Raw genomic sequence first — 21,465 nt, forward strand, 5'->3', positions numbered from 1 at the left:
TCTCTCCTGGCCTGTTGCCCCCATCGTGGTCACAGTCTCCATTTGTACATCTATCATCATTTCCCCCAGACTCTTTCTCAATGCTTTCTTCTATCAAATTATGTTGCAAAATGTGACACATTGTATAGGAGTGTAAGTACACATTAAACCCATACACCTACGAACACTACTAGACCAAGGCCGATGAATTTTACATGACTAAGGAAATAACAGGAACACAGATAACGGACACAAACCACAACAACATAAAAAATGCTTTGTAGTATAACACTGCCTCTCACCGCCTGTTATGCAAAATAAGAGCCCAATACCTGTTCATCTCTTCTCTTATCCTCCAATGTCTGCCCCAATTCACTAGACTCCTTTGCAATCTTCTCGCCACTACATGCACTCAATTTTCCATTGAACATGTCCTTCAGCTTATCCCTCCAAATAGACTTCTAAAGTTTCTCATCCAATATTGCAACCAACTGCATACAAAAAGAGTTACTTTATAGTATAACACACCATGTGATGATATAGCACCACATGTCATGCACAATGGCACCGCATTACCTATTCATCTTTGCAGGTATCCTCCAACCTCTGGCCCAATTCAGGAGACTTCTTTGCAATCGTCTCACCACTGCATGCACTTGATTTTTCAATCATCATCTCCTTCACCTTCTTCCTCCTAACAGACATCCAAGATTTTGGAATTGGTTTTTGGGGAACACTACACACGGTGTCATCAGGCAACTGCATTGACTATTCTTTTCTCCTATCATCCATCGTGTGCCCCAATTTAGGAGATTGCTCCACAATCTTCTCGCCACTATATGCACCCAATTTTTCATTCAACATCTCCTTTAGCTTCTTCGACTAAATAGACAGATACCTAATAGACAACTGAGGTTTTCGACTTGCTTTTATGGGCACACTACATTCTATGTGATCCAATACCACGGGACACTCCATGCTCCCTCCATGGACCCCATCAAAATTGGCCTACAATGACATGGATGAAATAAACAACATACTACATAGTGGAGTGCAAAGCATACCATGCAATGAAAACACACATATGGACAGGCCAACAGACAGTCACCTTTGATGACAAATGTGTGGCCTCATCTGAAGTTGGCCTTGTTTTTTCTGTGACATTCTTCTTTTCTTGCTTCCTTATTTGTTTTAGGATGTGAAGTCTGCCTTGTTTTTTCCACAACATTCTTCTTTTTTTTGTTCCCCAACAAAACAGATGCACCCTTATTTGTTTCAGGATCTGAAGTCGGCCTTGTTTTTTCCACAACATTCTTCTTTTTTTGCTTCCCCAACAAAATAGATGCAACCTCATTCACTAGCATGTTTGTTTCGTGATTAGCCTTCGATGCTAGAACCTCCTCGCCATGGTGTGCACTGTCACTTAAACTCTGGGAAGTAGGATAGGATAGCTCAATAAGACATTCTCCAAATGTTTAAAAGAATTTAGTAAACTGCAAAACAATATGATCACTAAAAATTACCTTTGTTGCAATATTCTTTCTTTCTAGTAACTCTAAAACCTTCTTCCTTCTCGCCTCCCTAACCGAACTACTGTCATACACTCGCATTGCTTCCTTTATCTCTTATTTCCCTTCGGTAGGAAGCTAATCACATGTTTTCTTTCCATATTTCATGCACACCTGGTCAATGACACATTTTTTTTGCATACTGTATCGTACACCCATTTGGTATTCAATATTAGACTCCCTCTTTTTCAAGTACATTAGTGATTTCTTCGTATGATCTGCGCTGCATTGTCCACTACCACACAGTTCATGACTACATCATACAATCCCCAATAATGAAAGTTGATGTTCTCTGGCTCTATGCATATTAAGCCTCCCCAGATCCCCAAACGGATGACCTCCATTGTCAGAACAATGACGGAAGAGACAAAAGTAGTGTAACCTGCCATTAATATGTTCTCTTTTGTGATCGGCCTATTGCCGCGCACAACCAATAGAGACAAAGCGTCACATTCAATTTTGCACTAATCAAGCATTATAAAGATAATCCAAAATATAATGACTAATAGTTGACCTCCTTGTTACTCTCCCCTCCTCCTTGTTCTTGTTTATGAGCACTAATAGAATCACGCTGCCATTCAGTCTCCTACTCTATGCTCTCCTTGTGCTCGCTATGAACATCCCCCTTTTCACTCTTATCGCCTAGAGCATCAGTATAATCGTCCTCATCTACATTGTCAATCATCTTCCTCACCAGCACAACCACTATCATAATTTTGTTCAATAAAATAACACACATCATCGATGCTTTTTATGCCCATATATATATATATATATATCTACATTTCCACTTATAAGTCCCAACTTCCAGCAACCATGCCATGCAATGATGGAAAAAAAATATAATGCAATGATAAATAATTACCAGTGTGGTTGTGCAGTCACTGATAATCCAACTTGACAATGGGTATAAAATTGGAGACCCGACTTGTGACTCATTTAGATTTGAATCCCCAACTAGTCCCTGACCTGAAAGCCCATCTTCTAACTCTTTCAGATTTGGATCCCAAACTAGTCCTGCATTTGAAAGCCCAACTCCTGACTCTATCAGATTTGAATCCTCAAATAGTCTTGGATGTGAAAGTTCAACTCCTGAATCTTTTAGATTTGAATCCCTAACTGGTCGCACATCTGAAAGCCCAACTCTTGACTCTTTTAGGTTTGAATCATCAACTAATCTTGGATGTGAAAGCCCAACTCCAAAATATTTTAGATTTTAATCCCCAAGTGGTCACGCATCTGAAATCCCAAATCGTAATTCTTTTGGATTTGAATCCTCATCTACTCGTAGATATGAAAGCCCAACTCCTGAATCTTTTAGATTTAAATGCCAAACTAGTCCTGCATATGAAAGCTCAACTCTCTCCTCAGTATACAAATTAGATCTCCAGTCACAAGCATTAAACAATGACAACACCAAGAAATACTACATGTTTCATAATCCATTAAAACTACTTAGCTTATAGGCAGGCCGATATCACGTGTCACTGGTAAGTGAACGCGGCCAACTCCTCAGAGATCATCTTCCTTTAGCTCCAGTAACCCATAATCAAGCTCAACAGTTTCCCTCAACCTTTTTGCAACACAATTGACATGACTGAACTAAAAAAAAAAGATGCAATTGATATTCTTCACACTATCAATAACACCACACATTCACCACAAATGACATAGCCAACACACGACCAGTTATTCCCACATTGCAATATAAATTCAGCATGTCACTATGTTATGTACAACCTAGCTAACTGTTTAGCCATAAACTATTCATGACATTCCACTGTAGAACATATTTCATTGCAATTGCAATGAAATAATGACTATGATCCATCATCAATGCTGTCAAAAAGGCTTCATGTGTTCTCCCCATCCAAAATAAAACACAAAAACTAGATTTTGTTAAGGATTGATAAAGAAGGATGCAAAACACGCTTAACGCATCGACCACGTCTATTCTAGCTCCAAAACTGACCTTTCCTACAACGTGTTAGCGACAGGTTAGTCAATTGCAACAACTAATTGCAAAATCGATGGTGTAAAATGAGTGTGCAACAATTAAGATGGTCACTCTATGTCACAGAATATATAGGGATTCATTACCATTAACAAAGTCTTTGACGATAATTAATGGGTACAGAGACCTCCAATTCATTATTCGGAAGACACATGTCTTTTGAAATGAGTATCTATTCTAAAGGTTCCATCTCTTTGTCGATATGGGAATATAATTATTTATTAATAACATAGTCTTAAGTTCCCAAAATAAAAATAAAAACACTGTGAAGGGTAGACATTGAGGAGTTTGTCATGCCAACCAGAGACATCTGCAACAGGAACCCAAGATAACATTTCAAATTGGATTTGGATCATCAAACACATGTAGTTCTCAAACATCACAAACATCAATAATCTAGATATACAAATACACTGGGATGAACATAAACACTCTCATGCAAATCAACAGAATATATACAAATTTATAACACATAGCTCACAAGAATCATGATTTCAAGGTCATATATTCAACACTTGTTTCATGACTCGAAGATCCATAAATAACAATCGTACTGCATTCAGGTTGGAAAATAATATGTTATTGTCTAATATGGTGCATCTATAGCATAGAATATAAGGCATCAGCCAATTGCATTGTTCATTTTAATCATTATCAAATTCAATAAAAGTAAGGACATTAATATTACATGTTCAAGAACTGAAATTTATACATACATTTCTATCGCATAAAAAAATTATATACAACAAACTATATATATAACAAGCCCCTTTCAAAAAGTTGCACAAGCCCAAAGATTATTAATAAGGGGACATTATAGTGCGAGTAGTATTAAAGAAGGGAGAGAGAGAAACAACCTGGTAACGTCTGGATGTTTTCCAGGGGACTGCTCAATAGTCCTTGAAAATCAACAACCTGCATGGATAACTAATGTTAGTGGTAGTCTACATTGGGAAGTAAATGCATTTCAAAAGACATAAAAGGAACCTACATGTTCATCTATGAAAATGCAGTTTAACATGCAATATAAACTACCACTAAGTAATATATATCACCTAAATTATATGTGTCAATTTGCCATAGTGCCAGAGCTGTGTATATCATCCACCTATTTTGGTACTGTTGTTATGTGCTCAAGGACAAACGCCTCTATTCTGACTCAAAATTAACACTATGGTTCGACTAACATGCAACTTAGTCACACGTTTTACACTATATTTTACATTCAACGGCTACGATTGAATAACATGTCACTAACATGCAGTAGCATTTGTCTATTCTTGAGCCTTGTTATTGACTAACTCCAACTCCAATTGTAAATTACATCCCGTGTTAGCCTTTGGTTTTATCGCTGATAGCTACATCAAATCACAAACCATACATGAACATGTTGGAAATTGACACTCATTGGATTCATTTTGTTGTCATTTATGGCAACAAGATATGATGGAAGTCATAAACTGGCACTAGGAAGCATATACCGACAGATACCAACTTTGGAACATTCAGGGCTACACCGGCACTAACACCGACATCAATACTTCTTTTGAAGCTGACATCAAGGAGAATTTACTTAAATCATTTTGTAATTATTATTCTCAAGGCCAAAATTGTTGTAAATATATTGTAAGCCAACATAAGGCATATCATTTGTAATAGGTATATAGATCATTCTACTAGGTTATTTTTGTAATGGAGAAAGATATATGATATGTGTGGATATAGGAGAATATAGTAGAACTGTATGATGCAAAATATATGTATGGAAATTATTTTTTATGCAAATTCTATATCATGCAATGATATGTAGATAGCTTGGAAAGCATTCTTGGAGGAGAAGAGATACCAGTAGCAGTTCAAAGTTTATGAATCGGTACAGAGCAGAACTAGAACCGGAACTCTATTTGGAATAGCAGATGCATTCTTGAGTTCATTTTCAGTAATTTAATTTGGTATAAATCTTGTAGTTAGTGAGGCTCTTTAGTGATGAGCAGTATGCTCTAGGCAGTGTGCCTACCTACAAGTGCAGGCCCCTATTAAATGTAATATCTTTTCATATGGCCAGTGAACTGATATTGTGGGTCATAAATCCCACCGTGGTTTTTCCTTATTGAGGTTTTCCACCTATAAATTATGTGTTATGGTGTTCATTTATGTGGATGGTTTATTTGCTTCTTGTTATATATTTATTTGTTTACCAGTATATATATATATATATGCATGGTCTAGAAAGTAAAAAATTGTTCATTCTGTCAGAACACTGATTCACCCCCCTCTTGGTGTTCTTGGTATCGGAGCTTGGTACCTTAGAAGAAGTTTAACAACTTGAGGAAGATCCTGAAACCAAAATCTTTGAACATGGCTATGGAGAAGCAACTTGAGATGGCTCTTGAGGAATATGATGCTGAAAGGATGAAGAACTTGAAATTGCAAGAAGAATCGAATTCTGCAAATGAATTCATTCTTATCCTACAAGAAAGGTTGTCATCTGCTCAAGCCAAGAGAAAATAACTTTTGCAACAACTAGATGATGAGAATAAAAATGCTCTTAAGGAACAATGTAAGAAACTAAGTCAAGCAAACATGCTCATGAAGAATGAAATGCAAGATTTGACTATGAGGCTATCAAAAGATATTGAGGATAGAAAGAAGAAGGGAGATAATATTGTTATATCTCTAAAGAACAAATTTGATGAATGTGGTAGATTGACTCATGAGAATAATTTGTTGAGAATTGATTTGGCACACTCCCAGAACAATGAACAAGAACTTGAAAGACAAGTAACCACTCTAAGAGATGATTTGACTACTACAAGTGAGTATAAAGAAAAGTTTAGGATCAGTGCTGCACAATTGGATGACTTATTGAAAAGACAAAGAAAGATTGATGATTCTAGAGGACTTGGATTTGTACAAGGTAAAAGCTTTGGTACTACAAATGATGATTAGACAACCAGTATGCAGAACTCATCATAATAGAGGAAATTGGTAAGGCAATCTAATGCTTATAAATTCAATGGTAGATGTTTTGTTTGCAATAAATTTGGGAATATGGCTAAACAATGTATAAATAAGGCAAATCAAAACTACAATTATGTTCTTGGTCAATGCACAAACTGCAAGAAATATGGTCATAGATAAGAAGATTGCAGAATGAATGTTAAATGTCATGCATGTGGAAATTTTGGACATTTTGCTAATCATTGTAGGTCAAGAAATGATTCTAGATATGTCAAAGCAATTTTGAAGAACAATGTTACATGTTATGCATGCAAAAAATAGGTCATATTGCTAAGTATTGCAAAAGAAAGACTCAATCGGTTAATAATGATAAAGATAATAAGAAAGGAAAGAAGAAGGTAGATGAAATACAACAAGATCACACCAAGAGATGGTTTAGAAAATCTAAAGAATCAAGTGGAGATGGATCTATACCGGTAACTCCATCAGTAGAATAGAGTATTCCTCCACCGACAGGAAATTCCACCGGTAACTAAGGCATAAGCCTTAGGGGTTGGCAAAGTCATTGCTAAATTTTTCATATTACCCCAGAAGAGATCTAAGAAGATCTAGAAAGAGATCTGTAGAATTGTGTTCATCATCGATGAAGGTTCACCTAGCACATAACTGTGAAACCGACATTCGTAGGGTTGTTGGTGAAGCATTTATTATAAAAATTTAGGGTTTTATTCATTGATAAAAGAGGGTAAGTGAATTTATTTTCACTCACCAAGCATTCAATCATTCAAAGCAAAGAAAAGGCAAGTCAAGAGTGAGCATAAGAATTGTGAAAAGATTTCGACCAATTATCAATCCTTCACCGGCATTTACTTTTTGGTATTTTTTGACATGGCATTTGGATCTTCAACTCCTTCTTTTATTGCAAATCCCACCAATGTCGAAGTTAAGAATAGGTTAAGGCCAGTCTTTAAGGAGGTTCCCAAAATTACTAACAAGGAAGACTCTGCAGGAGCATTCTCTAGGGTTCTTGATGACGTAATGTATGTTGAAGATGTGAGGGAATACATTCACTGCACCCTTGAGGATTTGGGCACTGAAGACATAAAAAGCATGTATCAATTTATGATACTGGGAGACTCCGGAACCATCAAACTAGAATTCAAAGCAATTGAGGATCTAGGGTTAACCGGTATTTTGTACATACCAGAATTCAAGGATGAGGTGATCAGATACATTTTGAGAAGGGCTCACAACAAATTTATTTGGCTAGATAGGACTTACATGATCACGAAGGAGGCAATTCAGGTTGTCACCGGCTTACCCAGGGTTGGACAAGAAAATGGTAAGAAAATTTCCAACACAGAGGTCGAAAAACTCATTGGTGCTACACCTGATAGCAGATGAATGAGGATAAGCACAATCACTGACACATATATAAAGTTTTCCAGAATGATTATAGGTTAGATGGTAACTCAATCCAATCGATTGAGCTCATGCATTTATGTTGCTTATCAGATGTTGAGGAATAATGTGAAATATGATTTATGTGAGTGGATGAGGAGTGAGTTGATGTTAAACCCTAAAAAGATCAAAGGAATCAAGAAAGGCACCTTTAGATATGGAAACTTGATTGTTTGTTTAATGTTTTACTTCCTAAATGAGCTACCCAAGATAGGGAAGAAGCATTGGGCTCATGACATACTAGTAGGTATGCAGATCAAGGAAGCTATCACCAGTCTTGGTACCGACAGATATGAGAAACTTTGGGGGTATTTTAAGACTTTTCAACAAAACATGAGGAAAAGGGAGAGAATTTCCAAAAACATTGTGGAGAAGTATTCTATTGATATCTATTTCATGGTAAAAACTGATGAAACTCTTATTGAAGTAGTTGAACCTAGGAAATTTTGGGTTACTGAGCCTGGATATGAGGTGGATGATAGCATTTTTCAACTCTATGCAAAGATGTTGTTAGATGCCCCGATGATAAGACAAAACATTTTGGAAAAGGAGTAGAGAAGGCTCTTGAAGTGAAAACCAATTTTAATAGGAAGAGAAGAGAAAAGAAAATGGAAAAGATGTCTGCATATGTACAAGATGTGCTTTATAAGATAGACACTCATTTGGGCTCTAAATCAAAACAGGCTGCTAAACCGATAGAGGTTGGTACTGCAGAAGTGAAGAAGCCACAAGTTCACATTTCCCCTATCACTTTAGACTCTGATCCTGAGGATAATGAACCTCTAGCTTTTAGAAGGGTAGAAAGGAAGAATGTGGTAAAACCACCAGTAGAGCAGAAGAAGGCAGAGCCTAGGAGGAGACTTGTTAGAAAGGTAACTAAGCCTACTACACCTCCACAACCGGCAAGGAAGCCTATGCAGAAGAGGAAACCAGTCACACTGGAAACCACAAGCAAAAAGCAGAAGGGTGATGATATTGGAATTGGTAAGACCACAATGACCTATGTTGAGCTTATTGATGAAATTACAAAAGATGGAATATTGAAAAATATATCTAAATATTATGAAGATTTATAAGAGAATGAGCAAAGTGAATTAGAAGAGGCTATTTTGTTTTATATAGATATCTATAAGAAAGCCTTAATTGAAAATTTGAAGGAGATACCTTTATCCTTGTATAATAAACTTGAATCTAGGAGACTTGACATTGTCAAGAGAGATAGGGAAATCAAAGAAGTAGCACTTTTGGAATTATGTGGTACTGTAGATAATGAGGAAATGAAAAGATGTATTGACACTAAAAATAGGACAATCCTCAATAGTAAATCTTGATAGATAAGCCTTATGATGGGGAGAGTAAATGAGGTGGTAAATGAGACAAGGGATGGACCTAATTCTTTTAGAAAAAACTAGACTTTCTCACATCTCAAGAAAAATATGCAAGGGCAACATCTTCCACCATTCCTGACAAATCAAAAGGGAAAGGTATTTTGGGCAGTTCAACTCCAATTTTTACACAATCGGCAGTAACTATAAATACTCAAACACAATCGGGAGCTAAGGAGAGTGTATAGTTTGTACTGGCATAGACCATTTTTGAGCAAGGAAATGTACATGACACTGGAAATTCTGTGGATAATACTCTACTAGCAGTAACTGACACTGCACCAAGTGGCAAGCCACCAATGCAATAGAGATTGAGATGGACAAGGTAAAAGCCACTAAGTCCATACTAGTAGGTAAAACTAATTCCCTGGCAAAGGTTTTGACAATTGACACTTCTCAGGTTGAGAAGAAATCAGTCTCTGAGTTGAGTCCACCTGAATTAATGATGAAGGCTACTCAGAAATTACTGAAGGAAGGCACTATAGATAAAGGATTAATTGATCAATCAATCTCTGTATTATACAGATTATTACTTGACTATCAGATTGAAGATGGAGCAAGCCCTTCCGATAAGCTCAAGACTCTAATAGAGCACATATCCAACAATTTTCAATCTCTAAGGCAGATAGCAAACCGACAGGCTCTAGACAATTTCACAACAGTAAAAAGAACAACTTTTGATCAGCTTATAGAAATAGGGAAGAAGAAAATTGAGGACAAACTTATCCTTATTGAGGTTTGTTTAAAAAAATGTACAAATATCTACAGAGTGTGTTGTAACATAGAAAGTCTTACAACTAATGTAGATAGCAGATTGAAGGAGTTATATGATAAGATGGCTAAAATTTTCAACTCTTTTGATGGATTGACTACACTAACCACATCTGTTGGTGGATAAATTTTGTCCTTGGAGAACCAATTTTTTTCTTTTGAGAAGGAGAGAGATAAAATCATGAGGAGAGCAAGAAATCTAAGAGGATTGGTAAGTCCTAGAATAGATTCATTAGATGTTCACAAGAAAGAGTGCATGGATATGATAGCTAAATCCACACTGACAGATATTCAAGAGAAATAAACACTTTCCCACTTACTAAGTGGACTTGGATCTATTTATGATACCTTTAAATCTGGTTGGGATACATATCTTTAGTTATTGCAAAAGGAATACCCGGAAATCCTGAAGATGACTATGCTCCAATGAAACTAATAGTATTCTTTTATTCTTTCACTGGTCTTTGGCATTAATGTCAAAGGGGGAGCATATTGGCAAGGAATCCATTTTTCATATGAGTGTTGCCATCAATGCCAAAGGGGGAGATTGTTGGCAATTGACACTCATTGGATTCATTTTTTTGTCATTGATGGCAACAAGATATGATGGAATTCATAAATTGGCAGTAGGAAGCATATATTGATAGATACTAACTTTGGAGCATTCAGGGCTACACCAGCACCAACACTGACATCAATACTTCTTTGGAAGATGACATTAAGGAGAATTTAGTTAAATCATTTTGTAATTATAATTGTCAAGGCCGACATTTTTGTAAATATATTTTAATCTGACATAAGGCATATCATTTGTAATAGGTATATAGATTAGTCTACTAGGTTATTTTTGTAATGGAGAAAGATATATGATATGTGTGGATATAGGAGAATATAGAAGAACTATATGATGCAAAATATATGTATGGAGATCATTTTGTATGTGAATGCTATATCATGCAATGATCTATAGATATCTTGGAAATCATTCTTGGAGGAGAAGATATATCAGTAGCAGTTCAGAGTTTATGAATCGGTATAGAGCAAAACTAGAACCGGAACTCTATTTGGCATAGCAGATGCATTCTTGAGTTCATTTTCAGTAATTTACTTTGGTAGAAAGCTTGTAGTCAGTGAGGCTCTTTAGTGATGAGTAGTATTCTCTAGGCAGTGTGCCTTCCTACAAGTGCAAGCCCCTATTATATGTAATATCGTTTCATATGGCCAGTGAACTGATATTATGGGTCACAAATACCACTATAGTTTTTCCTCATTGAGATTTTCCACCTATAAATTTTGTGTGTTATGGTGTTCATTTATGTGGATGGTTTATTTGTTTCTTGTTATATGTTTTTTTGTTTACTAGTATATATACATGGTATAGAAAGTTAAAAAATGTTCGTTCCATCAGAAAACTGATTCACCCCCCCCCCCCCCCCTCTTAGTGTTCCTGAATCCCAACAGAACAATGGTCTGAGAGGTTGTGTCTATTCTGGATCCAAAATAGATAGATCATATAGACTGATAGCACCGTGTTACACAAAAGCAACCATCAAATGCAAAACCTATGATTAAAAACCTGCCACAAACATGGGGTGTTAGTCCCTCCATACCATTTTTTGCAGCCACAATAGAGGTGTCCTACTATGAGACTAACTTGAGTTTCATGCTAGTCTTTTCTCAAATTTTTGGACCAAGTTTTGCAGCCCACGACCTCTTATTCTAGTCGAGATGCCATCCGAACGTGGTTCTTTCATTCACAAGTTTTTAATGTGCATGTTATGCACAATAAATAGTTGGTAACCACAAAGCATGTCGCAGTCGTCCTCCGGCATGTCCATATAATTTTGTGTGGGCCTCGAGGAGTGAAATGGAGAACTCAACTGCAACTCCACATCACATACCGTGGGTCTGAGCACCACGACAAGTTGGCATGGTATGCATGTCTCAGAAATGTATGTCAATGAATGTTGTTGCTATGATAGGTCCGTTGTTGAGCCACAATACACATAGCCTCCCACATATATTTGCATATATGTTTATTCAGTAGTTTTTGAGTGAGATTAGGTGCGTCCAACTTGTGTCAGACATGTCTATTCTGGCTTCAAAATGTGATTTTACCAACAACATGCATCAACATACATGTGACACATCTATTCTAGATCCAAAATGGACCTATCATACCAATGACATACATTAACATACATGTCCAAGAATAAATATATATGCAAATACATGTGGGAGGCACCTAATAGCTACATGAAAGAAAAAGTGAGATAAAAAGTTCTATTTCAAATTGAGCTTCTTTTATGTGGTCTTGAACTCATTCACATGTTATGGTTTGCCTTTTCATGCAAACAAACTCCTGAAAATTAGGTTGTTGACTAGTTGATGCAACCATTCCTTGACTGTGCATGACCTGCTCTTGTTTAGGAGTTGATCTGTTGTTTGCTGACAATTAGGAGTTAATCTGCTATTTGTTTGAAGATAGCAAACATGGCACCTTTTTTTATCTTCCTAACATGTAAAAAGGAAGACTAATGCGCGAACGGAAACATTATTGTTGAAGCAACCTGCGTCTATTTTGGCTCATTGTTGAAGGGGGATTTATGGGACTGCAGTTTTCTATGTCGTGTTGTGGCTTGGGGTATGTTGAAATCTGCCTCTATAACTTGTATCTTTCCTATTTTGATTTGGATTTTGTTTAAAATCATCATGGTTTGCATTGTTTGTTTGTGTTTCTTGTTTTCCTCTATATGTAGCTAGAATAGCTTCAGCCTATGTCGAATGTTTGCATGTTTTGGAGCCAGAATAGATGCATACCGTCGCATTAGGGTTAGAGACCACTAGGGTTAGGTTTTATTTTTTTGATCTAATGAGCAACTAAGAATAATGGAAACAAAGCATAATATTTCCATAGTTTCTTTTGTCTATGTTTTATTATGTCATTTTCCTTTGTATGGCAGAGGACATGTTTGTTAAATTACAGGGTCAAAGGATCATCTACATCACCTTTTACAATATATATGTGTGTGTGTGTGTATTGCTTCATATTGATATATATATATATATATATATACACACTAGCACACACCAAACTATAGACAAACAAAGCAAACCCAATCGAGTCTTCAACAATCGGATGCCCTTCAACAATGAGCCAAAATATACGCAGTCTGCCAAACCCATATATATATATATACATATATATATATATATATATATGTATATATGTATATATGTATATGTATATATATATGTATATATATATATATACATATATACATATATACATATATACATATATATATGTATATATGTATATATATGTATATATGTATATATATGTATATATGTATATATATATATATGTATATATATATATATACATATATATATATATATATATATATATATATATATATATATATATATGAATATAAAGCAATATACACACAGAAACACACACATGCTAACAATTATTTACTTTTTTTTAGATTTTAATGTGCGTGTATAAGAATGAGCATTTCATCTTTAACAACTCTGCTCACTATGGAAAATTGACACATATAATTATGGAAATATACATACCTTTAAAATCTTGTAGATCTTCTTCACTCCACAACCCACAAACAACGAAGCTTGGTATCTTGACACAACCATGTTGCAAAATGATGCCTAATTTTCATAGACATAACACAAAATGACACAGGAAATAAAAACATAAATTTATTAAATGTCTTAGGGTTTCAAATTACCACAGCCACCTAAGCCTCCACCCAAGTCGTTGTCCTCTTGACACCTCCCAAGGGAACACTCACAACCACCTCTACGATACAAAAATGATATAAAAAAGTGCAATCGAAAACATAGGGATGATGAAGGAATCATAAAACTATCGTTATCTGTTAGGGTTTTAATTTACCAATGTCGCCATAACCCTACAAAACAATCTTCAATTGTCCCACCTACCTTTGCGCTACGATACCTCCTCCTTGCACATGAAAAATCCGCATGTTAACAGGTGATAACAATATACCCAGACAACTCGCGTTATGCATGCGGTCAGCTTTTGTCCTCCCCTTCAGAGCCACAGATATTTTGACAATGCATACCTATAACTCCAATGGAAGCACAACTCCTTCGCTCAGTGATTCAACCAAGGACATTGTGATGCCACGATCGACATGGATTTACACCATCAAATATTTTTTATTCACCTCCATTGTGTTCTTCATGTAGCTCCCGTACGAAATATATCCAAAATTTTCACGAAATCGAGTTTTCATTCAAAAAAATTAATTTTTTTTGAAAAATGAGCACATAACACATGACCGCAGATGTTAGTCAACTCATGGACACAATAAAGTTGGTTAGAAAAAATGTAAACCATGTGGCCATTTAATTTTTTTTTTGAAAATTGTGCCCATAACACGTGACCACTGATGTTAGTCAACTCGTCAACGCAATAAAGCCGGTTACCAAAAATGTAAACCGTGTTGCTGATAGTATGTTAATGGCGTCGCTTGATGTGACCATCGCATCACTGTGACATCGATCGAGAAATTGTTAACCGCGAGCAAGATTTTTTGTCAAATACAAAAAGGCAACATCATCCATGTTATCGTCGTGACAAATACCTCCATGTCATCTGTGGGTCCTAGGCACATTGGTCTCATGGACATTTCAGACATGAATGGTATGCCTTCGACATCATGTAGAGGCATGCCATTTTGGAGCCAGAATAGCTATAGTCGCACCTCCTTAGGGTGCAAGTGCTAGTGTTTTAATTAGCCAATAGGCTATTCCTATGGGCTGTAGCTATTTTGGCTCCAAAATGGCATGTCATGGAATGATGCGGCTCCAAAATCACATGCCCTCTCATTATGCCATGAGACATGCTCTGGGACCCACCATCGGGCTAACGTGGAGGCATGTTGTTATTTTGTAGTTGATGGAAAGAATTTGCACATAGCTGGCATTTGTCGGCCACTCTCACGGTCATGGGTATGACTACAGTTTGTAACCACGTGTGTCAAAAAATTTGAAATGCCCGCCTAAACATGTGTCCAAAAATTTGAAATGCCTGCCTAAACATGTGTCCAAAAATTTGAAATGCCTAGCCTTAATGATCATTTTGCCAAAATAGTTGTATCCGGCAAGAGAGAGCTGAAAGGTCAAGAGAAATAATCTAGAGGTGGAGGTTTTGGTTGAATCATAGAGTGAGGGAGCTGCGGTTGCTACGAGAAGAGCTTATTGTTCAATCTCAGTGTTGTTGCTTCTTCATTTTGTTTCTATTTTTGTAATGTATATAGGATTATGCCAATTTTACGTTGGTTTTGTTTGGAGACAACTTTGGAAATGACTGTGAAAACGTTGATTCAGTGATCATTTTTGTCATTGAATTTTTAAATTTTGGTGCCCAATTTTTCAAATGGTTTGTAAGTTAAAATCTAGCCATGCATCGCATTATATTCAATCATATTTTATGAGTAGTGAATTAATTCATTCATATAATGTTTATGAGTAGTGAATTAATTCATTCAAATTTTGGTGCCCAACTATTCACATGGATTTTATGTTTTAGTTTAGCTATGCATTACATTATATTGAATCGACGTTTTATGAGTAGTGAATTCATTCATTCATATTTTAAATTTTTTTTATAATATTCAATAGTGTGAAATATTGTAGCTCCATGATGCCATTCAAATTGTAGTTTCCAGAATCATGAAAAGGGTTTCCTATTATTTCGATTACTTTCAGAGCCATTCATTATTTGTTACATGGGTTACTATATTTTTCAATCAAATTGTTTGGGAAAATGTTTGAACCAGGTCTTTTGCTACATTCAATGCAAGATTCAGTTTGTACTCTAAACTATTGTGCTGCAAGATTAATTTTCTTGCTTCTTTCTTTCATCTCACATTCAATGTAAGGATATTTTTCATCTTTGAAAGACCCGGTGCCTTGCGTTATCTCATCCAAAATCATATTTCCCTCTAGCTTATTTACTTCATTTTTGGAAATATTTGTTGTAGTCACTTATTAACATTTATTTGTTCTCTTATTTCACATGGTTCACTTTGTGGGCTCCTATGACAATCTTAGGGCTTTCTGAACAACATTAACAATGTTGCCCTTCTGTTTGAATTAGGTTATAAATTTTACATAAATTTTAGGGAAGTAGCAATATTTTTGGGCTGTGGAATATAGTGCATTGTGGAAAATTAGCAATGTTTTGCTACTTAATTTTGATTGTGCATAGTTTAGGATTTTGAAGAAAGTTTGCAATATTTAAATTGGATTAAAAATTTTAATCTAAGTTTTAGAGAATAATAAAAAATTAGTAGTGGTTTGCCCTGCTTTTTAAATAATAATTTTTGGATTAGGGGGAATTTTATGACAAAATTAACAATGTTTCTATTCCATTGTTTAAAATATGACTTTTCAAAAGCATTTTTATATCCTATAATCCTTACTATATCTATAAAGGTCTCCTCACCCAAAACTCAATATAACCTTATTTTCCAGGGGTCTCAATTGGAAATCTTAGAAACCACAACTCTTTCATAAGTAAACATCTACATTTATTGATTATAAATAAATCCATCATACATAGTAGCATAACAAAATAGTTTTTAGGATATTAAATATTTGGAGCCCTTAAGACCACCAAACCCATATCTTCTCCTACAATCACCCTTTCTTTCTTTCAATACTTTTGTTCCATGATTTAAATTGGATTATAAATTTAAATGTAAATTTTATAGCATAATGGAAAATTAGTTTAGGGATTTGTGTAATACCAACAGCCATGCAAGAGTATTCACGGTGAGAAATTTGTGCCCTCTATTTTTTGTTGTGTTTATTTCATTTTAAAGCAATTCTATTGATATTTGTTAAATGAGGCCATTGGTTATTTGATCATTATTTAACATCATGGCTACTTATACACAAATATATGAAGAAATTAAGTACCAATATGATATATTTAAGACAAAGCCAAAGCAAATGTAAAAATAAATAAAAGTATCAAATTTTATTTTTAGTTGCAATATTTAGTATGTCACTTCATGAAAATCTATTGTGCACTAAAGGAATATAATAAAAAATATCTATACTTGATCAAATCATAACAAAATTGTTGCTGATCAATATATTTTAATGACAGAATTTTCTTCCATCTCCTCAATTAGATATTTTTAAAGAATTCCATTTTAGATAAATTTTGTAGAGCATGCACTTAAGCTTCACTAAGAATGGTTAAATATTATTTTAATTTTATAAATATTTTATGTTATAAACTAATTTATGTTTAAGTTTAATGGGAAAATGAAAATGAAACCACATGCTCTAATGAGATAATTGTAGGTCATTAAATTCACAAAGATTCATAAGGTTTTATTTCTAATTATAAGTCATTCCTAGGTTCTTTAATATCATAGTTTCCACTTAGAAATTGAATCATCTATGAACAAGCATCAGTGGAGAAGTGATAGCTTTAAATGAATAATGTATTCACCTACAAAGATTGAAACACAAATGAAATGAAACCTCAAAAGCAAGAAGATAATCAGACTCCATTATCCACTAGCTCATGTTATTTTTTCAATTGAGAAAGAGTGGGAGATGGAGTGGGAAGAGAGAGGGGCAAGGATATTGAGATAAGGGATATAAATACATATGGAGATATAATAGATATGGAGATGAAGATGGGGAGAGAGAGAGAGAGAGAGAGAGAGAGAGAGAGAGAGAGAGAGAGAGAGAGAGAGAGAGAGAGAGAGAGAGAGAGAGGTATAGGAGGGAGAGTGGAGAGAGAGATGGATGGATAGAGAGGGGGAGGCATGTTTAGAGATAGAGGGATGGATGAAGATTGAGATAAAACAAAGATAGAGGGAGAGAGGAAGAGGGACAAAAATAGATGCAGAGAGGCATTGTGAGATAAATAGAAAGATAGAGGTGGAGATAAAGAGAGAGGGAGGGTGTGAGGCCCTACCCCGACTCAGTCTAGCATTTCAGTGATTTTTATGTTGAGACTATTATGGATTCTTTATTTTTATGCATTATGGATTTAGAACTTATATGATTCCATGATTTGGATAACATTGCTATATGATTGATGCTTCATTTATATGCTTTATGATATAGAACTCTACATGATTCTAGAATAGGATGAATTTGAGATGATATATGTCATTATTGGATTTACAGGACTTTACTATGATGATAGAAATAGGATGCATGTTTTATGTGTGGATCAAAATTATGAGAATTATGATAATTGCTTATGTGGATTTATTTAAGTGTATATTGTATGTAGAGTGTTTGATGTGTATTCTTATTCATGTGTTTTATATTATATGAGGTTATTTGAAATTACTAATGTGTAATTGAGATGTGCAGGAAAATTATCCATGTGACCATGGAAATATTATAGAGAACCAAACCTAGACCTATGTACATTCATAATGTAATGCCCCGCCAGGAAACCCCTAAGGGTTTAAGTTAAACACACTCAATTAGAGTGTAATTTTTTTTTTTTTTTAAAATAATAATTAAGAGCGTTAATGATAAGTTACAATATTAAGATAGATTGAAGTTATCTCAAAATTATCTCTAACTAGATAACACAGCGGAAGGCTAAAACGATCCTAAGGAGTTTCCCAATGCGATTACATAACCTTACACCTAACTCAACTTGCATCATTAGATCCATTAAACTGGATATCATAATTACGAGATAATGCATAGGTCTTGATTACATATGTGTTCAATGGTTTAACACCTTATATCTTTAGGAAGCATTCATTTACTTTGGGTGGATTGGAGGCCTTTGATAGGTTATTTGTTCAATGCACTTAAATTCATAATTTTCGTTTAGAGGCCTCCAAATAGGTTCCAAGCGTTTAATATAATGAGGTTAATTCATTAGGTTTTTAAGATAACCATCCACCCTTGACGTCATCCTTTAATGCTATAAATATGCTTAACGAGGTTCATTCGTTTAGGGTTAAACTACGATTAATAAAACGAGGATTCCTTCATTTGATCTTAAAATATTCACCCACATTTGATATCTCTTTTAAAATATTAAACAGTATGGTTAATAAGAAAAATTCGTTTCTTAAGGATTAAACTTCCATTAGTAGAGTGAGGTCTCTTCATTTGTTTTCATGCATAGCCAACTAATGAGTTGTAGATTCTTATGTGAAAGATAAAATGTGAGTAACCATAGAATTCATTTGAAGTTTTGATGATGCAAATAATTGGACTAATTTTCATTAAGGTGGGTGTGTATTAGGGCACACAAGAGCATCCTTTAAATTAAAATATTGTTAGCTAGATGAAATTCTTCATTTCAAGATTTGAATAATAAGACCATAGTGATGTTCTTCCATTAGGATTGAAATACAATTATCTTGTTGCATATCATTTTTTTTATTGTTAAATGAAGATAATATGAGAGAGATTCTTTTACTAGATTTAATGTATCAACAACTAATTGAATCCCTTCTTTTTCAGTTCATCTTTAGCAATCATAAAGAAATTCATTTGTTGGGGTTATAATTATGGTAGACTAGTTGAGTTTCACCAATTATCAAGTTAAATTTCGGTAAGGTTAATTTGTTAATATTAAAACGTAATTGACCAAACAACTATATCCAATATAATGAAACATAATTAACATGACGTTTCCCATTTACTAAGGCAAAAAGGTAAGTATCTATATGAGGTTCATCCTTTAAATTTCACTTAGAATTTATAACATTAATTCAACTTTGTTTCCCATTTCTCATTCGTCCCATTTATATACTTGATAGCAAGTTAATCCAATAATGTAATCTAGCAAGATTCTTTCTGCTATTCAACTTAGTTAACATATTTTAAATACTTTGCCATTATCATAATTTACAATGTCTTAGGAATCTGATTTACTACATTCCTCACGATGTCTGATTTTGTGCATTTGATTTAAACTCGTTAAATTTCCACCATACACTTATACAAGAATAACAACCATACATGATAACTTAAAGCATGAAACAAAGGAAACTGAAACAACGCAAAACACCGGTATGATCTCGGAGTTCACCCCTAAAGGGCTACATCTCCGGGTCTGCTCAACTGCAAGATCCCTCTGGCATTTAATATAGTTAAGATTACAAATTTACATGTCTTTTACAATCCTGCCTCTTAGGCGATCACAACCATACTACAAATGACCACTTCAGTTAGTAAATACATCTCTACAAGTTTTCCAACTAAGTTCACATAAATGTAAGCATCTCTCGTCTGGGTATTTTACTTAATCCTTAAATAAACATCACTGACATATTGGTCTAGAACTATACACTAGTACCCAAATCAAGGAAAATATACTTTAAAAGGGACCTTTGAAATGAAAAGGAGACACCCCCCAATGATCTATGAATCTTTGTGTAAATATAAACGAGTATACAGGAACCCCAATCAATAACTAACCAATTTAGAAATAACCCCCACATTTAACCATAACTTATAGTTAACAATTATTAATGCCATTTGCATAGATCAGAGTGCAGCCAAAACTTGTATTACTATATGGGTTTCCTAAATATCAAAATTCTAATTTCCAAATATTATTTAATACTCAACTTAATTACATTAAATAAACAAAGAAGCAACAGAGTAATTTTAAGTAATTAACAACCCCATTTAAAAATTCATTATTTTATTAATTTTCTTCATTTGCTACCATACAATAATTTATTTTATTGTTTTTTTTTTACCTTTTGTTTTTTTTATTTTATTTTGAAGCAATAAATAAAAATTAAATTAAAAAAAAAGTTGAAATGGGGTTACCCACGTGGACTCCCACGTGGGCCCCCATGGTAGCCATGCTACCATTGGTAGCGCTGCTACCAAATGGTAGCAGTCCGCTACCCTTGGTAGCACTGCTACCATTTGGTAGCAGTTCTACCAGTGGTAGCGCTGCTACCAACTGGTAGCAGTAGCTACCGTGGTAGCCATACTTCCTCCCAGCGATGGTGGGGGGTATAAAATATTATATTTTTTTTTTTATATTTTTTTTTTTCATTATAATTTATTTTATATTAAAAAGAATTCTCTGGTAAAAATACAAAACCAGACCTAGTCCCAGAACTGCCAGGATGCAGTTCAAAATTTTACTAAATAAATGTATATATATATATATTTTAAAAAACAATATATATGCAAGAATTTCAAAAGGATGAATGACTCATCAAACACACAGTTTGAAAACACAATTTTGCAATATTCTCCAGGAAACCCCCTTTTAAAAAAAAAAAACAATCACAGTCATAGC

This window comes from Cryptomeria japonica, chromosome 2 (assembly GCF_030272615.1).
Source record: "Cryptomeria japonica chromosome 2, Sugi_1.0, whole genome shotgun sequence".
In the NCBI taxonomy this organism is placed as follows: Eukaryota; Viridiplantae; Streptophyta; class Pinopsida; order Cupressales; family Cupressaceae; genus Cryptomeria; species Cryptomeria japonica.